The sequence below is a fragment of the Pipistrellus hanaki genome (genome assembly GCF_964339955.1).
Source record: "Pipistrellus hanaki genome assembly, chromosome: 7".
In the NCBI taxonomy this organism is placed as follows: domain Eukaryota; kingdom Metazoa; phylum Chordata; class Mammalia; order Chiroptera; family Vespertilionidae; genus Pipistrellus; species Pipistrellus hanaki.
The window spans coordinates 51,459,790-51,481,020 of NC_140509.1; positions in this window are offsets into that span (position 1 = coordinate 51,459,790).

Here is a 21,231-nt window from a genome sequence, read left to right on the forward strand (position 1 = left end):
CTCAATACTCATTGTATGTACCTCATTATACCCTTTCCCCTGCTTATGTCAACCTCCACAAGAAGCGTCAGTAACCTTCTTCAGATATCCTCACCCCACCTGTTCTGCACATTCCCTCCTTGACCTACCATCCCTCCCCCGTGGGTCACCTGGAATTCACAGCTAATCATTAGCAAAATCCCTACAATTCCCATTGCATCTCTAATGGTTCTTTTCTCTCCTTTGTCTAACTGGAGCCTGACTGTCCCCTGAGGTAAGTGCCCCCCCCCCCCCCCAATAGACTCAGATTCTGACAGGTTCTCTTCCACAGCCCTCCTAACACCAGGAACAATAACAGACTCAAGGAGGTGGCAACGGAATGCAGTATAGGATCCCAGACTGTACCCTCAGTCAGGAGTAAAATACAGTGGATCAGGCAATAGTCTTCTATCAATATTAATTTTTCCTTTGATAATTATCAAATGCTTATATCACACAGATGTCACATAATTATACTGTGGTGACACAAGACATAGTTCTTGTTCTGAGAAAATACATATTAAAGCATTTAGGAGCAAAGGGACATAATATCCCAACTTACTCTAAAACGCTCTGAAAGTTATGTGTACATTGAAAGAAAGCGAAAGATAAAAATAACTGAGGCAAAATGTGAACAACTCCTTAATATGGATAGCTGGCATAGAGGGGTTACTCGCAAAAGTTTTGTAAGAATTTGAAATTTTTATCCGAAGCAAAACTCCTCAATCAGTCAATCATGTCTAACCCCTCGGTTGCAAGCCTGGACTGGAAGATGATTGGTGCCACCAATAACGCAGGGGCAGGGAGAAGGGGTGGAAGGGGAATGTCAGATTGAGTTGCAACCATATGAATTTTGAGGTGTGACACACTCCATGGGATATTCCCCTCAGGCAATATCCAGAACTTTATATTCAGAAAAAAAGACAGAGGCAGCAAGACAGATGCCCTACCATTATTAGGAAGGAGCTACAAATACATCCACAACTCTCCAGAGAAAAAGGTGTTAAGGATGATTATGTGCAGGTTATTTTAAAAGGCCAGCAAACTAACCAGAAATCTCACTGAATAAAAAAAATAAAACTCAATAAAATATACTATTCACAGTTCAGAAAACTGCAGAAAAGGATCTGTAAACTCATTTAACTCAAGCTGATCACGGCCCTTCATTTCTCTATCCTGTGTTGACTCACAGATTTTTGAAGGCTGGACTGGTTTAGTTGTTCCTTTCACTGTGAGCGAGAGAATAAAAGGGTCATTTCATACTTCAGTATTTTTATTTTTCTTCCTCAAAGCACCAGAGAATATGCTATGGCCTTTAAATTATACTTTAGAAGTAGCTCAAGACTGCAGACTATCGCATTTTAATAGACAAATAGACAAGCTTGATTGACTCCTCTTCTTGAATGACTGATGTGTGGTCTCTCTGATAATGCTGAATGCCACCTGTTCTGTAATCATTTTAATCATCGAATTGCCACACAGTACTGGTTATGGATGCTAGTAGTCTGTAACATGACAGACATTTTAAGGGCCATTTGTTTTTCTATTTAAATTGTACTGACAAATTAAATTTGAGGAGATAATCATGGTCCAAAGAGGACTCATTTAGATGTACCCTCCTCTCTCTAAAATAGTGCTTCTCTGACACCGAAGAACCAGAGGCCCATCCACCAAAAAAGAAAAACATGTTTGTTTTCTAGAATTGCACAGATAAATGTAAATTGGTATGAAATTTTTCTCTCCTAAAAATATGTATTATTATAAAACTAAAATGTTACTCACACAAACAACTATTTTAAGAAGTGGTTGCTATAAGGATGCTGCATACCGGAGGGGATCTTTTCAAAAACTTCAGTCTCCAATGCAAATTCATTTCTTAGATCCCACCACGCAGCTGTGCAGTACATGTATGTGCTCTTGGCAATGGCTGTGACACATTCTTTGAAGAAAACCTCCTCCATAAAAATATCAGTCAAAAGAGGTACAGAAAACAGACCATGAATTCCACTCCATTACTTTTGTGCTCACTGCTTTCACATGGTGTAGTTTCATGCTTGTCAGAACTTCCATAATCATATTTATTTTAAAAGTATTGGTTTTATTTCATACCTAAAATAATGCCAAAGTACATAAAACAAGTACCTGTGGGAATAGGTAATGCTCCTCATCATTTGAGCACAATGATGAAGTAGACCCCGCTTGTAAAGCAGAGGTATTTATGGAAAACTATCTTACAATGATCTTGCTTTTGAAGTGGCTGTTTAGCACTAGCCTTGGCCCCAAAGTACAATTTAGTTTATTTATTTTTCCATCAATATTACTGCTCACGGTAGAGGATTTAAGTAACACAGGAGGAAACTTAATCAAAATCACGGTCCCATTGCTCAAAGTGTATTTTACAATGGCATTTCTAGTTTTTTACGGTGCTACCCAGGCTGCAGCTATATTAATTCTTTTCATCACCCTAGACAATATTTACTAAAGTAAAACTGTTACATAAACACATTTCCTGCTTTTTGAATATAAAATGATAGTAATTATATGGTTCATTTACTACCCAAAAAGTGTTTCTGGTTAATTAAAAGGAGTATATTTATCATTGGTTTCAGTGGCATATACTCTACATTTTTAATGTTACTAATAGTAAAGTTTAATTTCCAACTCAGTTTACTAGCATCTACATGATATTTTAGAACGGGAAATGACTGACAACCATTTTCTTTCTGTCAAAAAGAAAACCACAGGCCCCAAATAGCATCGCCTGTGCCCTAATTGCAGCTCTGAGCTTCACCAGAAAAATCATCTTAATCAGCCAGGCTGAAATTTTCTGGTCAACACCAAGGAGGCCCATCTGTCACATGGGCCATTCAATTCCCCCTGGTAAGAAGAGGCAATCTGTGTGATCAAGTTCTTGCCATTCCCTTTCCCTCAAAAAGATAATGTCCTGGCATAAAAATAACCCCTTCTTTTCTTTTTCCTAATAGTTTCCTTGCCCCACCCTTGTTGCTATAGAATCCTTCTGTTTTGTACAACCCCTTGAAGTTTCCTTAAGAGTTGCTAGATAAGATATTGCCAGTTCAGGAATGGCTCAAGAAAGCCAATTATACCTTCAGATTTCCTTGAATTTTATTTTAATGGACTAAAATTAAGTTCTGTTCAAATAAGCTAGCTGAGGTACAGACAAATATATATATATATGACACACACCAGGAAACCTGCTGTCAAATGAACTAAAATAAAAAATTAATAAGATGAATAGATTTCCTGCTCATCTAAGATCAGCAGGTCGGGGAACCAGAGCCTGTCCTCCAGCTACCAGTCTAAGCGTTCTAGTCAGAACAAGTTCAGGGGTCTTCAAACTACGGCCCACGGGCCACATGCAGCCCCCAGGGGAGTCTGATCCTGCCCGCCAGGTTTTTTGGGCAGTGAGCGCAGCCAAGGTGTTACAGTAGGAATTAGTAGTTCATATAGTCCGGCCCTCCAGCTCTCTGAGGGACCGTGATCTGGCCCCCACTTTAAAAAGTTTGAGGACCCCGGAGTTAACTCCTGTGACTCTTTAAAAATTGACAATAGGATCTATCTCTTGAATTTTAAAACAAAAGATTTCAATTTCTCAAAATGTCAGAGAGAGCTGTGAAGCTGTGCCTATTTGGAAATAAGTGAATAATAAACATTTTTTAAACAAATATAAGCAATAAAATGTAAAAACAAAAAGCTGAAGATAGTTCACCACAAAAAAATAAAAGTAATTTAAAATATAATTTACACTCATTTTAATAGGAATATTCAAGCTGTAGGAATTTTTTTTTAACAGTTAGTTGAGGTTATTTGAGCCAAACTGGTGACAATGCTGGGAAGCAAGATCTCAAATGCTTTGGAGAATGACAGTTTTACAGTTTATTTTATACAATTAAAATAAGTAAGGGGACAAAAGGAAGAGTACATGAAGGTGGGAGAAAGCAAGGCACAGGATAGTTAAGAAGATGATGTGCTCCTTTGGGAGAGGTTACGCCTCTGAGGGATCTATAAAAGGTGCATTTCAAAGGTGAGCTAACCTAGGTGCACAAAACAATAAACATGGCCTGCTTAAAGTGAGACTAAACCTTTTACTAAATAAGTTATATGCCTGAAGTTGGACAATTTACCATGGCCTGTCCAACTAGGAATTTATAATCAGATCATCCTGTGAGGCTGATTTTGGATAGATCTATTACAGATAGTACAGATCTAGTACCATAGGTACCCAGGGTGGGGGAGGGAGGGGAATGGGGGCAAGAAGAGATGGGATTTGGTCACAAAATGTGGAGAAAAGACAAAGAATCATGAAGGTAATGCAATAATGATAATAATAAAAATAGCTGCAATTCATGAGTTGTATATTAGAATACAAGCTCCAGTGGGCAGAGGTTTTCTGTGTATTTTTGATTCTGTACCCTCAGTTCCTAAAACTGTGTTGACACATAATAGGTACTCAATAAATATTTGTTGGATGATTGAATAATGTGCCACATAGTCTATGTAAATTTTGTTTAACCTTTGTACTGTGAGGTTAGATTATTATTTTATTACCACATTTAAAATTAAAAACTAAGGCTCATGATTGCAAAATACCAGGCTATAAACATACAGATTAGCTATTATTAAAATACAGATTTTTCTAACTCCAAAGGTGGTCTTTCTTCTGTAGGATAAGGCAATTTACCAGGAAAGGTACAGTGAATTGGAAGCTTCAAATATTTGAAGTACATATGGCATTATTAGAGTCTGGCTCTGCATATATGTGAGTGGATTTTAATATCATGGATTAGAACCTTACAATGACACTTTCACTGTTGTTTTCTCTAGTTATACAATGGTCATTGGAGGGCATTGGTCAGAGTATAAGCTTTTTTCCACTCACTGTTGACACTTCTTTGTGCATAGTAGTAGAATAATTAATATATTCACAATATTTCTCTCCTTATTAAAAAGTGAGAATGATAAAACACATTCTTCTGAAAAAAAATGTCAGCTACATATTATTTTGAGAAAATTAAATGAGGGATAAAGAAATACAGGCGGAAAGAGGAAAGATGTAATGAAGTATCTCCTGTCATGCCCTGTACTTAGGCAAACACAATAACAATGATCACAGGACCTGCCATAATCATTCTGTTTATCACGGACAGAAAAAGAATGAAAATATGTCCATTAAAGTGATGATTTGTCAAAGTCTTGGAGTTTGCTGGAACTTGATTGGCTGTCTTTTCATGCTTGAAACTCAAGTTGGCAAAGATTCTGGAGATTTAAAAATGGTCTAGCAACCCATCAGAATTTTCCCAGACTTGTTGAAAAATAAGAAATTGAACTTGGACTCACATGCTGTGAATTCTGGTATTCTTTTTATATGACGTTCTTGATTGCCTTTTTGGAAAAAAAACAAAAACAAAAACAAAAAAAACCCTGCATGTTTACAGAGAGGAGTAATATTAGAAAAAGAATTAAACATGGGCCCTAGTCAGTTTGGCTTAGTGGGCAAAGCATCAGCCTGGGAACTGAAAGGACCCAAGTTTGATTCCAAACAAGGGTACATGCCCAGGTTGTGGGCTCAACCCCCAGTGGGGGGACTTGTAGGAGGCAGCCAATCCATGATTCTCTCTCATTGTGGATGTTTCTCTCTCTCTCTCTCTCCCTCTACCTTCCTCTCTGAAATCAATAAAAAACATGTTTCTTCAGAGTTCATTTTAATGCAATGAACACAATAACATCATCATCTTTCCAGAAGCCAGCCACCAGTGTGCTTTTTTCCGTAACGTAAGGGAGTCTAACCAGATATGTTCCATTTCATTGTCCTCCGGTCTCAAAAGGAGGTAATGAGAAGTGGCAATTGTCCAGACCACTTAAGGTTGGGATCTTTCTGGCTTTGTAAGGTTAGTCTATCTGTGGCTGAATCCACTTTCTCAGGAGTACACCCAGTTTATAATATATGTGTTTCCCTTAAATATTGCTCCATATTGTTACAAGAGAACCTTTTACACTTTTCCCCCTTCCAGGAGTCTCCATCATTGTTTACTCTTGGCCCATGTTTGCGCTGCTTCCTTAGTGTGTACCGAGAGGAAAATGGGTCTGCAAACATGGCTCACCCTCTCTCCCCTGCTCTTTGGCATCTTTCTGCCTGCAGGGAGCATAAGCTTTGAGTTTTCTCTTGACCATGTGATAAATGTGGCAGCCACATCCCTGATCTTTTAAGGGAATTCTGTTATTTCCAAATTTGCTGTTACCAGTTTCATAACTATGCCTGATTCAGAGGTTCATTATTAGGAAGCTTATGTTTTTCCTAAACAAGATGTGTTCTACAACTCCCATCAGTAGCAAGGCTGACAATTTTGATGACATCTGCCCAAGTCCTTTGCCTTGATTGGTTCAGGTCTAGGGTGGAGAAAGCAAAAGTGTTATAATGTTATTTATTGGTCCTCTAAAATTTTTAGCACGTGTGAAATTATTAATCTTTACTAATGTAGAATTTAACTTTAAAGGAGAAGGCATAAATGTTAGCCCATATAAAACAAACAAATATGGATTTCAAGCATTAGTTGGTGTAGTCTTTAGAAGATTTATCTGCTAATAATCACTGTTTAGGTTACCACCAAGTGATTATAACTTAGGTTTAATTCTCATTTCAGCTATGTGCTTCTCTTGGGCTTCAGATGTTGTCACTAAAAACTCAGTTTCATTCTAATCTGTGATAACTAGCATGCTACTCTGCTTCATGATTAAATTAAAAGAATTACCTGGTAAGTGGAACCTGTGTTTAACCCAGCCCTTTCCTAATAATGTTTGATATGTATTTATGTTTGCCCATCCTTCACCTTCATACTTTGAGGTTTATCCATATTAGCGTTATTTCTTATGTGGGAGAAACTGACTTTGTGTGCCACCTTAGAAATAGCAAGATTTGACCTTTAATATTTCTCCTGCATTCCTCTGATATTAGTTTCATCTTCTTCAAACTCTGTTAATATCACAACCCCTTGTCTTTGAAGCTTACAACTCATATAAATGTTTTTGTGCATTGATTAATTTTAAAAATAATTTTTTTCTATATAAAGCAGTAATTTCTACAGTTATTGGCTTTTGTCAAAGACAGTTAAGAAGTCTTACTCCATTTAATATTGAAAAATATATGTAAAAAAGAAAAACAACTCACACATCATAGAAATGCCATTCATTAACTTTTGCCATTTTTGTCTTTTCCTGTGTCTCTAGGTTATAAGAAATTATCTGGCAAACATCATGTAACCCCACAGATTCTGAGCTTCATCATTTGAGTAAAAGCTATCATTTGGCAATTCTTTTTCTTGTTACCTACTTTGAAGGGGTTAGGTAGCTAGTTTAATTGGGAAAGTTTAGGGAGTCTTAGAGATAAGGAAGGTCCATGGGAGAGAAATACATAGATGGTGACTTGAAGACACCAGGGTGCTTACCTTACTTGTACAGAGGATAAAGAAATACCACAGGCAGATGGAAACATTTCTGGCCTAAGCAATTAAAATAGCCATAAACCAAGGAGAGACAGGGGTATCTCTGACCTGAGCAATCAATGTGACAATAAGTTAGACCCTGACCCGAGTAGCTGGCAGAACTATAAGATAAGCCTTTCTCTGCCAGCACAACTGAGAGAAAACCATAAGATAAATCAAAAGTGACACCAACCAGCAAGTTAAGGGGAGAGCAGCATGGGTGGGAGTCGGGGGGTAGAGAGGTATCACATGGGCTTTGAGCTTTGAAACTAATTCTACATAGCAGAATGACCAATGAGGAAAGCACAGGGGGACCCAAATTAAGGAAGGGAACTAATAAGAAAGGATCAGATTCAAGCAAAGAACTGCATGCAGCTCATATAAACTAGAGACAAAGGTACACGAAGAGGGAATTTTTTTATTTTCCCATTAGAGAGAGATTGGCTTTTCCTAATGAGAGATCCCTCCCCATGGGGTTCCCTATGGGGACACCCTACCTTCCAATACACTTCTACTTTTTATTTTATTAAAGAAGCCTTTTTGTCTGCGAGTTTATTCTTCAAAATTCATGAGGACAAGAACCCATCAGAAGAAAAGTTTGCACCCCAAACCCCACGTTTCATTACCACATTTATCTCATCAATTTAAACATCTTATTTTCTGGATTTTGAAATTGTACAGTTTTAACATTTGTATGAGAGATTAACAGCATAATAAAACTTATTGTCAGTTGTGTTTTAAACAAATTAAAAACCTAAAAATGCAAATACGAGCTGAGGCTGTCTGAATACCTTTACATTACAAATAATGGTAATAAATTATAGGATGAGATTTATTGCCTAAGAATGCAAATGAACCCATTTTGAAAATATGATAAAAATCTTAGCATTAATAGAAGGAAAATTTTGGAAAGCAGAGATGACTAAGAGTCCTTTAGATGAATAAAGGTTGATGCTGGGTGACAAATTAAAAATAAGCTTTCTCTTGGGCAGCACTGACATTTTTGAGGATACGAATCAACAGACTAAGGGTGATAAAGCCACAGGCACCAGTCATCCTCCGTGTGATTGTAGGGGTTTGGTGTGAATGTGGGTCACTTGTCCTGAGACAGCTGGGGTCAACTGCAGGGAATGTTCTGGCCAACTGGAAGGACATCATGGGAATAACTGTCTGTAGGAGAACCAACTTTGGAGGAAATGTTCAAATATTAACATCGATTCTATATTACATTGCTTACGTTGAATCAGTGAGAAATTGTGGCTCTCCCTATTTTAAGATAGGCTATTAACAGTAACAATGAAACATTTATTTGATTTCCCTTAAGGGTCATGTGAAATATAGAAGCAGGAATTGGCTAACAGTTTAAAATACTACTTGACATCTTTTAGACATGTACCAAAGAAGTTTACTGTAAATAGTGTACTTGCCTAGGGGCACTGTAGAGTTTTGTCTACTGAAATGTGAAAATAAAATTTAACTGAGAATAACAATGTGATTTTTTTTTCTCCAAAACTGTGCCTTAAGATATATTTGGAACTTTTTGGTTTAGCTTGTGTTCAATTTTCTTGACCACTAGCAATTGTACTAAGTGATCTACTTAATTTTTATACCTTCTTTTATAGTATGAACTACATTTTGTTAAATGACTTAACATCTTGTGAGGTCAAAAACCAAAATTAAGATTTATTTTTAATTATCATATCCTCTTAAAACATTTATAACTAAATCACGGTTTCCTTAAAAACAACTATTATATATCAATCTGCTTTTCTAGTAGAATTAGTTTTCCTATTTATGACTTAAATGATGAATGGGAAATGAACCAACTTGAAAAATTAAAGGCTTTCTAATATTTCCATTGTGAATGTACTTCCTTTTTTATTTTAGCACATGAAACCTTCCAGGGAAGGTGTTGACATTTAAGCTAGTAAATTCCAATATGAAGACTATACCTGCAGGATATACTAGTATGGGACAACTTAATTTTACCTGAAATCATTTCTGTACCCAAATAGCCAATTTATAACTGAATTTTTGAAAACATGGTATTTCATAATTCAATACTCTGTCTAAATATCCCAATAGCATACACAAACATTAATTTTGCAATCTAATTTGAAGGCTACAGAAACCTCAAAAATCACTAAGTAAAGGTTAATAAACAATTTTACTTAGAATTCTTATTACTCTTCTCAGGGAATTTGAGTGTATGTATGAAAAAAACTAAAATAATTATTCAGTTCCCTTTGTTTGCAAAATATAGAAAAGGTACATTAGGAGAAACTATTTTATTTGTAAGGTAAACAGTTAAAGATCAAATTTTATCACTGCAATTAGCTATTTTTGACTCCTGTTTCTCAAAGTCATTCAATCTGCAACATTTTTGTAGTTGTTTCTCAAGATTCTTTCATGATGTACATCCCAACCCTTACTAAGGCATTATTTTAAGTGCCTTAGTGCAAAGATTTTGTTTCCCTAGGCATCATACTTTGTCAACAGTTCGATAAACCTGCAAAATGTTTTACTTATTCTGGAAAAAGTAAAGAGAAAACAAGTTTAGAAAATAGTAAGCCCATATGTGGACTTATATGTAGTGACTCTCCAATAAGAATAAATGTCAAAATAAAATCTTTCTTCACAATGTCAAGCTATCCAAATAAGGTATTAATGGAATGCAGGGATATATATCATTATTCCTTAGATTATATTTGACTCAGATTATATGATGAATAGCTTTATTCTATTTTTTTTTGTAAAATACAGCCTGAAATTAGTTCCAAATGTGAATTCAGAAACAGAAGCAGATACCATCTCTATACCATCATATCCCAACTGAAATAGAGTCACTAAAATCTTACAATGATATAGTTAGAAATATTACTCTATTCGTTTTGAAATAAAATTAATAAAAATGAAGGTTACTCATGGCTAATGAATGTAAACTACATGTGTGGGGTAGACAGACTCCTGAAGCTAAACAAAAGAATAGATGGTACAAAAACTTTTTCAAGAATTCTTTCCATTAATTACTTTTAGCATACTAGGTATAATTTAACTGAAGAGCTGAGGTCAATATCAAAGTAAGAATAGATGTTTCTCTAAGTTTAAGTAACTTGCTACACCCCACAACTAGAAATTGTTAACACCAGGATGCAAACTCAATCCCCTGATCTGAAAGACTGTGTTCTTAACCCACCCATTAGCCACTGGAGTATCTTCAAAATCTATATTCCCAGTCATCTCTCAATGCTGTCTATCTCTAAGAGCCTCTTAGGATCTCTGCTTATTATCACTTTTCTGTTGCGTTGCCTGATATCTTCTGAATACCTTCACTAATTGCCACCTAGCCTATGTTAGTTTTTTATACCGCTAATGGGCAACATTATCAGGAATTAATAAGTGTGGTATTTTCTTTGAAAATATTTTGAGTTGAACTATATAATCCTATTCATTCAAATTAATTGTATTACCTAGATTAAATGATTGGAAGGGGGTTTGGGGAGGAGGGATGAAATTTAGCAAATGGATTTACCAGTTTGACTTTTAAAATTTGTTTTTATTGTCTTCCTTGAAGCTAAAAGCACACAGTATGTATGCTCAAAAAATCTAATAATAATTATGAACTCTTTCTTTTATGTTTATAATCCATTTACTTTTGAGAAGAATTAAGAGGGTTGTTACATTAAAACAGTCATGAGGGGGGACAAAGACTAGGCAGGAGAAAAGATGTTTCTGTGCATTTACTACAGCTGAACATGGAGTATACCTCTGACTGGCGCAGTGGCTGAGACAAAAAGGTGGTGTGTCAGTTTCCAGGGGAAGCAATCATCATCAGTAGTTAATGTCACAGCCTCCACATCCCTAGGTGGGACTCCTTAGGTTACAGGGGTTAATGTGGAGTGAAATCCTGCAGCAAAAAGCCAGCAGTGGTTTAGCTTACCATTCTCTTGGGCCAGTCGGCTCTCCATTGCCTGCTAAAGCACATCACAGAATAAACTATTTTCAGATTACTAAAGAAGGCTCTTTACGTTCTGGCCCTAAACCTGCCCCTGAGCCTTATCTCTCTCTGTCCCACCGCTGCTGCTCTTTGTCCAGGGCTGCACACAGCATCCCAATTGGTTTCCCTGCTTCCACTCTTACATTTCCTACAGTCAGTTCTCCTCAACATAGACAGGAGTTATCCTTTAAAAGCATCAATTTCATGTGGGCACAGCCTTGCTCAAAATCCTCCAATATTGCCAGGAGCACTCTAGCTGTGACTATCGTCTTTCCCAGAAGTCACTTATTGTCCTGACCCCCAGGTAGTATCGGGGATGCCTGATCAGAACAGGACCCTGGTGGTTACTTGGACCTCTAGGTTCCTGACACCAAGCAATAACAGCCAACACAAGGGAGGGTGCTGTCAACTTAGCTTTCATTACTTGCAGATATAATCTAAATCATAAATACACCACACACACACACACACACACACACACACACACACAGTATTAGGGGTTACCAAAGGTCTAAGAGTCTCAAATGTCCTCCCGATTGGGCTATTTGCACATCGGTGATTGTTGATCATTCAAGAGTCATAGAAGTCTCGGCATCCAGGGGGTTCATGTCTTACAAGGAAGACTGCTGATCTAGCTCAAGACAGCAACACCCCAGAAAAACCAACAGCCACCAAGCCAGACCGTGAGCTATCAGCATGGCTTATTTGCAAGAGGGGGAATAGTGAGTGTCTCTGTTCTTAGTGGGGATGTTCGTGGAGGTGCTTGATCATTGTGATTACTTGTACCTTCAGGTTGCTTCCCTTTTGCTGGTAACCCTTGACCTGGCCGTTGTATGTTCCAATGATAAAGTTCAAACTGAAGTTGGAGTTAGTTATAATAACTCTGCTCTTCATAAATATTTCCCAGCAAACTTAATATAGAATGCAGAATCTCTGCCATGCTCTACAAACCCCATATTTTTGTCTCTTAGTTTCAATACTGGCACCATCCCTTACCATTCATACTTTTCCATTACTGGAAGATACCAAACAGACTCCTACCTCAGGACCTTTGCACTTGCTGCTCCCTCTGACTGAATTGTTCTTGCATCTGATATCTATATGGGTTTCTGCTTTCTCTCCAGAGAGACTTCCTTTAGCCCTTACTCTTCCATAATATGTCTAATGTCTGAGAGTGTTGGAAGTATATTTCCAATTTCATATTGGATGTCTTTAAAATGTTGTAAGTAAAGTTTTTGTTGATCAAAAAGTTGACTTCTAATTTGTGCTATTTCTCCTTCTTGTACTCCTGACCATAACAGATTGGTTGACAATCCTATAGCTAGTAATCCAATTTCTAATTGCAATTTTCTTTGTTTACATTTAGTATTTAGAAGCATGGGTAGTGCTAAGTACTGTTACTTGTCTTTATCAATTGTGGCACAACCTGGCAGTAAGTAATTAGGCATGAACTGCTGTTTAGTGATTTTTATGTGGTATTTTGTAATTTTAGATTTATACAATATTCCTACTAGATGTAACCTATTAGGTTTTAAGGGGTTTTTGTGTGTAAATATTTGTTTTGGTATCAATAGACCCCAGGTCCATGGTAGTTTTCCTATGTTCTGTTTTTAGGCAGTGGGTGTTATTAAAACATCCTCTTTGAATTATATATCACCCAGGGTCATTGTCCTCAATGTAACAGCTTGGGAATGTCATGGGTTTAATAAATATTGGTAATTCAGTATAGGTACTGTTATTTTCTCTAAGTGGTTTGTGTGGTTCCATATTTTGCCCTTAAGGCAAAATATAACATCAATAGGGAAGCAGGGGTTATTAAGACTATGAAAAACGCTTCTCTTAATCATATTTCTATAAGCCTGATTGACATTTCCTAATATAAAACTTACCATTGCTAATGATAATATCACCTAACCAAGGAAAATGATCTTGTCCTTCTTTAGGGTGAGAGTGCACTTGTTTAATTCTCCCTTTCCTCCTATAGTCTGATAGGTATTTCCCTCTCCATTGGTTATTATTTCCTGTGGGGAGAGATATCCCCTAGGATCTTTTTCGGTCACCTCTTAAGGCATAGGTTTAAGTAACTAGGATTTTGTTCTAAATACTTGTGTGGTATTTCTCTCCCTAGCCTTTCTCTTTCAGTGAAATAAAGCACAACTTAATATTTCTTTTGCCAGCTTTTGCCTAAGTCAATTAATTTGAATTCCTTTTTTTTACCAATCCATTAAGTCTTTCAATATTGCCTGCTGCAGTAGGGTTGTATGATAAATGAAAATCCCACTGTATGTCTAATCATTCTGCCAATTTTTTTATTTTATTTACTTTAGCTGCCATTAAATGGGAACCTTGATCACTCACTCTGTTATTTGAGGTGTCCCATAATGGCTGCACCATCTTGCCAACGCTCTTATAGTTGTTTTAGCATCTGGATTCTTCTTACCCAGAGCCATACCTATTGCTGTGTGTATATCTATCATTGTGCATGCATATTTCTGTTGAAATCCTGATTTCATTGGTCCTCTGAAGTCAATCTGCACCACAATATCCATCCAGCTTATAAGTGTCCGGTGGTGTCTTATGTCTAAATTTGTTAAAATTTTGCAATTCTCACATCCTTGTTTGGACATTCTTATCTTTGCCAAGATATCTGGAGATTTCTTCTTGTGTTCCATGTGTTTAAAGCATGTGCTCCTGGATGTCTGAATACTATGTGCAGTTTTCTTATGTCATCTTCACTAGGCTCTCTTAACTATAGGATATACTACAGAATCCTGCAGTTTTGTGGATATTTTAACTCATTTTTAGGCCTATTCCTCTCAGGAATATTCATCTTAACTTTTTCCTTTTCTATCTCTGCTGGTTTCATCTCGTCTCTTGTTAATTGATTTGCTATGTTACTAAATCTACTCTTGCCTTCAGAATCTTCCCGATAAGCCGATATGTGAATCACATATATTTGGAGTCTGTATTTTTCTTTTGCCAGCTCCTGCCAACATTCATGTGACCATCCATTTTGCCTTTTATCTGAAAATTAGTCTTTTTCCATTTCTGTGACCAGACTGCTATCCCATTCACCACCACCCTCTGAAGCAGTACAAATAAATTTTCTTTTTATTTCCTGCAAAGGAATGTTAATGCCAATGAGTTCTGCACATTGTGCATTTTTAGACTAACCAGAGGATCAGAGGACCCAATTGTCCCTCGGCCTGAAAGCTTCCGCTGTCCATGCGGTCCGTCCACATATAGTGTGCGAGGACCCGTCTGTAAACCAGGCATTGGGCAGAGCTTTAGGCCAGGAGGAGACCCACTTCCCTCTGCGGGTATGGATGTGCTCCTCCCTCGGAAGTATTTCCGGCAAGCCTATTTCTGCTCTGAGTTTCCTCTGTGAGGAAGAGAGGCTGTCCCTTGGCTGTGGCATTTCTTGCTTATATGCACATTTCCATGTAAGGACCTTCTGGTTCAGACACATTCCTGCCACTTCTTCAGGACTCAGCTTTGTCCAGGCCAGGACTGGAATTGCCGATCTTAGAACCAATGGTGAATTGCCAGCTAATGGTGCTGTCATTTTTTAGGCTTCAAATAATAGCCAAATCATTTTTCTCCCCTAAATTTGTACATTTGGTGGGGGTATATGGAAAGCATCTGGTCCAGAATCCCACTGGTTTAAATAATAATTTTCCCTGAGGACTTTTTGTCCATAGAGCCCAGGATCCAAAGTCATTAAAATAAACCAAAGCTATTTTTTTAAATATATATTTGTTGTTGAAAGTATTATATATGTCCCCATTTTCCCCCATTGATCCCTTTTGGCCCACCCATGACCCCACCGTAGGCCTTCACCACCCTATTGCCTGTCTATTCTTAACTGATCTCCAGGCCATGAGGAATTTAGTTTTTGAAAATGACTTATGTATTCTTTCATGAAGTCAAATACCTGTTGGTGTTCTTTCTGTCCATTCAAAATGTGAGGCTTTTCTTGTTACATCATAGATAGGTCTAAGAATCATACCTAAGTATGAAAATTGTTATTTGTGGTGCATGTCTTCCTTCAAAGGACCAACTGACTCCTATAAATGCCACTGTGATAACTGGACTATGAGTTTTGTCATTATTTTAATAGTCCATCCTTTACTTCTTAATTGTACTATTTATTTTTTCTGTTTGTCATTATTCATCATGACAATATCATCTATTAGTGATTAGAATTGTTGTGTGTCTATCTGTGATGTTAATAATGTATGTGCTATTACCAGGCTATTCAATAACTCTGTGGTAACCTTTTAAATTGATATTGTATTCCTTAACAGGAAAAAGTTATATATTGTCTAGGTTTTTCAGACATAAGAATAGTGAAGAAAATATCAGACATATCAATGGTTACAAAATATTTTTAATTTCACTTAATTATTCTATTAACAACTACTTCTGCATCAGGCAATGCTCCATCCATTTTAGGTGAACATTAATTAAGGTTTCTATAATCTACTGTCAGCCTATATTGTTCTTTTGGTTTTAATACTGGCCATGTAGGGTTATTATATAAATGAGATCTGCCTTTTTCTATAATGCCTTCTTTTAATAGCTCCTAGATTTTGTTTCTAATTTATTCATGTCCTCCCTTTAAGGGAGATAGTTTAGGTAAATCTGCAGACTTAGTTTTCACTACAGCTAATTTTACTTGATATTGTTTAAATTTTTACCAAGGAATGAAGTCTCCTCGGATTTTTGCAAGGCTATCCGTTCTTTTCTTTTTTTTTTCTTTTTTGTAAATATATTTTATTGATTTTTTACAGACAAGAAGAGAGAGGGATAGAGAGTTAGAAACAACTATGAGAGAGAAACATTGATCAGCTGCCTCCTGCACACCCACCACTGGGGATATGACCGCAGTCAAGGTACATGCCCTTGACCAGAATCGAACCTGGGACCTTTTGGTCCACAGCCCGACGCTCTACCCACCGAGTTGGTTTTGGCAAGACTATCCATTCTTAGTATGATCTCTACATCTGGTGATGTATGATCCTGTAATTCTATGGGTAACCCGGAACCCATAGAATTATACACAGGAAATTTTCTGAGCCAACAATGGGTTACTTTTCCTCATAGTCCTTCTACCAGTACTGAAATATTATTTTACATATTCTGAATTATTGTTTTAAAAGTTATTTGTGAATCTGTATCAATTAAAATTCTATAATTTTACCCTGTACTTATTTGTATTTTTAGCTTGATAAATGGGGTATTTTCGTATCTTACTTTCCACTCTGTCTGGTATTCCACCCCCAGGATTGCCTGTTTTTTTGTGATTGAAAAATTTTTAGTGAATTATCTAGTCCTATCTTTTTCAACTGTTTGTTTCTTTTTGATAATTATATGTTTTCCTCCTGCTTGATGGTTTCTAGATGTTTTAAAGCATTTGTTTTGGTTGTATGGTTTGAAATTCTGTGTTTTTGATGGCTTGGAAAATATCCTTTGCTTTAAGAAAGGATTTTTTTCTACTGATAATGTGATGCTATTTGTTTTATACCTAGTATTAAATGCAAATTTGGTTGTTCATTTAAATAATTTGCTAGTTTAAAAATGTTTAATGTCTTCTACTGTTTGTGCTGTGAAATGGAATGCATATATGACATTTTCATTCTCTGTGGTGCCCCTCTTAAAATGGCTTTCTTAAATGCTGGCACTGCTGGACCTATGAAGGTGTGTTTAACCCTGAGCAGTCATAACCAGGGACAAAATGGCTCATTTTCTCACTATCTTCACGTGCTGCTCATTTGTGTTGCCTCATGTGGTCGCCATATGTTATCATATCTACTTTTGGGTATGCATTTCTCCATGCTCTAGTGATCCAATCCCATAACGAGTATGGTAGGCTTGGTTTGGATATTGGGCAGTTAGCTCAGCTGCTCTGAGTTTAGTAAATACTATTCTTTCATGCCTGAAATTTGCTTCATTTCTTTCCTCTCAGCAGAATTGTCTTTAGGACAAATACAATTTGTATTAAATACTAGCAAGCTAATCAATGTCTGCCCAATTTTCTTGCTGAAAATCTACTCATTGTTTGTAAGTCTTGTCTATCATCTGCCTTCTTGTATTCTATTTGGGGGACCATCTCCATGGATATAATTAATAATTTCCCTACTTACTACAGGTCTAGCGAAACATCCATTACCAAATGAATTATCACAGTCCCCTAGATCTTTGGGGTGTGGGTTTGTGTTTTGTTTTGTGGTGTTTTTGTTTTGTTTTGTGTTTGTTTGTTTTTTGTACTATATCTATTCCTCTGACATATACTGTCAACTGACTTACTTCTCTGAATAACTCCCCTGGACACATTTTTTCCTTTATATCTATCTGTATCCCCCTGAAATAAGGTTTTAAACAGTAAGACTGGCACTTCCTGCTTATTTGCCCTACTTGCTAAGGGTTCTATACTTCTATGTACGGTGAAGTCTGTATGTAAGTCATCACATATTTATACAGGCAATTTCTTACGAATTTGCACCTCCATCTCATACCTATTAGCTCCTACTGACAATACAGTTTAGGCTTCCTTTTCAATGTCAACTTTCTTAGTTTATTCCTAGTGCTGGCATTTTAAAGCAATTTTTGTTGCAACCTTAATATAACCCTTTAACTATACCGAATTCAAGTTCCCAGCTTAACCAGCATAACCAGCAGTACCATCAATCAATCTTTTCTCTTTCCTTTCTGCCAAACTATATATTTGTTTAGCCAACCAGTTGCACAATAACTGACAGGCTCCTTATAATTCCTGGGTGTCACTCGATGTCCTGACCCCCACATAGTATGAGGGGTGCATGAACTAGGCCTGGACCCTAGGTGTTCGCTGGGTCCTCTAGATTCTTGACACCAAGTAACAACAGATGACTATGCTGTCAACTTAGCTCAACAGAAAACACACACACATGAAAGTCCAAGTGTCTCAAATGCCCTCCGGATCTGGCTATTCTCTCAGCAGGGGTTGCTGATCACTCAAGAGTCACAGGAGGCTTCATGTCCAGGGGTCTGTCTTGTAAGGACGGCTGATGAACTAGCTCAAGAAAGCAAGACCTCAGAATAATCAAAGCCCATCAAGCCAGACACACAAGTTGTCAGCATGGCTCATCCACAGGAGGGTGAATAGCAAGAGCCACTGTTCTTAGTTTCACTCTTTTCCTCCTTGGGGAGGTGCCTCCCCTCAGCTGCATTGTTAGATTAGTTTGTGGTCTCTTGAGGTTAGCCCTCGAAGTCCAAATCAAACTATGTGTCAATGTCCATGGAAGCGCTTGGTCACTGTGATTACGTGTATCTATGGGTTGCCTCTCCTTTGCTGGCAGCCCAGGACTTGGCTGTTGGCCCAGATTTATGTGTTCAGATAATAAGGTTTAAACTCAAGTTGGAGTTAGTTATGCTAACTTTGCTCTCTACAAGTATTTCTCGATACACTTAATACAGAATGCAGAATCTCTGCCATGCTCTACAAGCTCTACATTTATTGTCTTTTAGCTTCTATGCTGGCACCATCAACTACCATTCATGCTTCACCATTGGCTGGAAGACATCAAACACCCATCTACCTCAGGATGTTTGCACTTGTCACTTCCTCTAACTGGGTTGTTCTTGCATAAAATATTTGTATGGTTTTCTTCTTTATTTTTCTTAGCCCTCCTAGCTAATAAAGTATCACTCATTATTCCCCTTGTCCCACTTGCATTTTATCACATCTTCCAACATTATATTATCTACTTGATGGTGTTTTTATAGTCTTCTTTCTTCTTTACAATGTTAGTAGGAACTTTATTTTTATTTACTATTAAATTCCAAGCCCCTAGAACAGTGTGTGCCACACAGTAGGTACTCAATAAATTTTTAATGAATAATGAACAAATGAACATAGCATATGACTTACCTACTTAAAAACACTATTGTCTTTAGACATAGGCATTCTAGGTCTCTTTCAGAGAAGCTCTGTCTATCTTCTAGTAGCTTTACTCAGCTTTCTTTCTTGCAACCTGCAAGCCTACTCTGGATTGCTTACTATTTCCTAAGATGCTTCAAGATGTCATATCTTTACACCTTTCCTTAAAACAAATCCTCTTCCTACAAACTCAAACAAATCCTCTTAAAACATAAAAGAAATCCTCTTAAAACTTGAAACAAATCCTCTTCCTACAAATCTCTTCTCCACTTAGTGAAAGTCTACTCACCAATCAAGATTCATTCATCAACTATTACCTCCTTTGTGAAAGCCCCACTAGACAATGTTTATGTCCTATTAGTAATAAGTATGGCTTTAATTGCATAATACCTGGATGCAAAAATAAACACAAAAACCTATTATTTTTTGAATGATATAAAATTTGCTTCAATTCCTGCATTGGCCCAGCTATTGGAATATTCATTCTCAATCATTATTGGGATTCTCTCAGGTTTTGAAATGAGGGTCTTAGAATCTTATAAAGTCCAGATAATTTGTAGAAATGTTCCATAGTTTTCAGAGCATGCTTATCTCTGTCAATAAGTCCATTGTCTTAGTTTGTTGAAAATGAACAGCTCCAGGGCTTGCAAGTCAAGCTCAGGTCCTGACTTGTAATTCATGAAGTGTTTGATAACTCCAACATGGGGAGAAATCCCCCAACTAATCCCTTGCATGTAAATGAGGCCTATATGTCTAGTCTGGATAGATTCACAATTCCAGAAACCTAGTCCTTCTTCCATTCTCATCCCTTCTTTAGATATATTTTTAGGTATTTTGCTTTCACTCAAGCCTGATCCTAAAATCTAATCCTCAAATTTTATTCTTTTCTCTTTCTGGAACATACTAATATTTACTCATTAATTAGCTGAATCAAAGCCAATAGGGAGGAAAGGCCATGGATAGGCTAGGATACCTTCTTGAGATGTGTGAGGACAGAACAGAAATTAACATATCAAGAAATTATTCTTGCTATCCAGTACTAGATAGAATTAAAAAACAAGTCAGCTACTTCCACATCCACAAATAGATACAGAAAAATGACTTTGAAGTAGATTTTATCATTACAGGACTATTCTATAATACTTTAGTACAAAAATAAGGGAAGTGGGAAATGCCCATTACATGAGTGAAGAGAGTAATATAATTGTTGAAAGCTGCCCTTCCCCACGACGTTGGTATGTTCTCATTTACATGATTGTTCATGGGAGAGTAGGTAAGACAATCTGTACAAGGAATAAAGAGGCCTTCTTGAGAGGGATATGCCTGAGACCTCAATCACTTCTCCAGGAGATTCAGAAGTAAAAGAAAATTTTGTTGGATATGATGGTCCTAACTAATTTCTGCTGCCAGGATAAGACTTCAAAATCCCTACAGTGAAATAACCATGTGTGATGAAGGAGTTTTTGCTTATGATCTGGTTCAGCACAACAGACAAGCAGTTGAGGGGAAAAGGCCAATTCAAAGAGCACAGTTGATTCAAATAGCTTGGAAACAAAGGCTAACCTGGAGAATAAACAAACGGTACCCCTTCAGCATGGCATCGCCAGGTTATGAACAAGTATCCATCAGACTCGGAAGAACAATGTGTAACAATGACACTTTGCTTTGCTTAAAGAAAGGTAATCTGATTTCATAGACTGGGCATATCCCCTTGGCCTATGCAAACTCCAGGATGCTTGAAAAATCAGAAATAAAGGCACAATGGGACTTGCATAATTAATTGAAAGGAGATTATA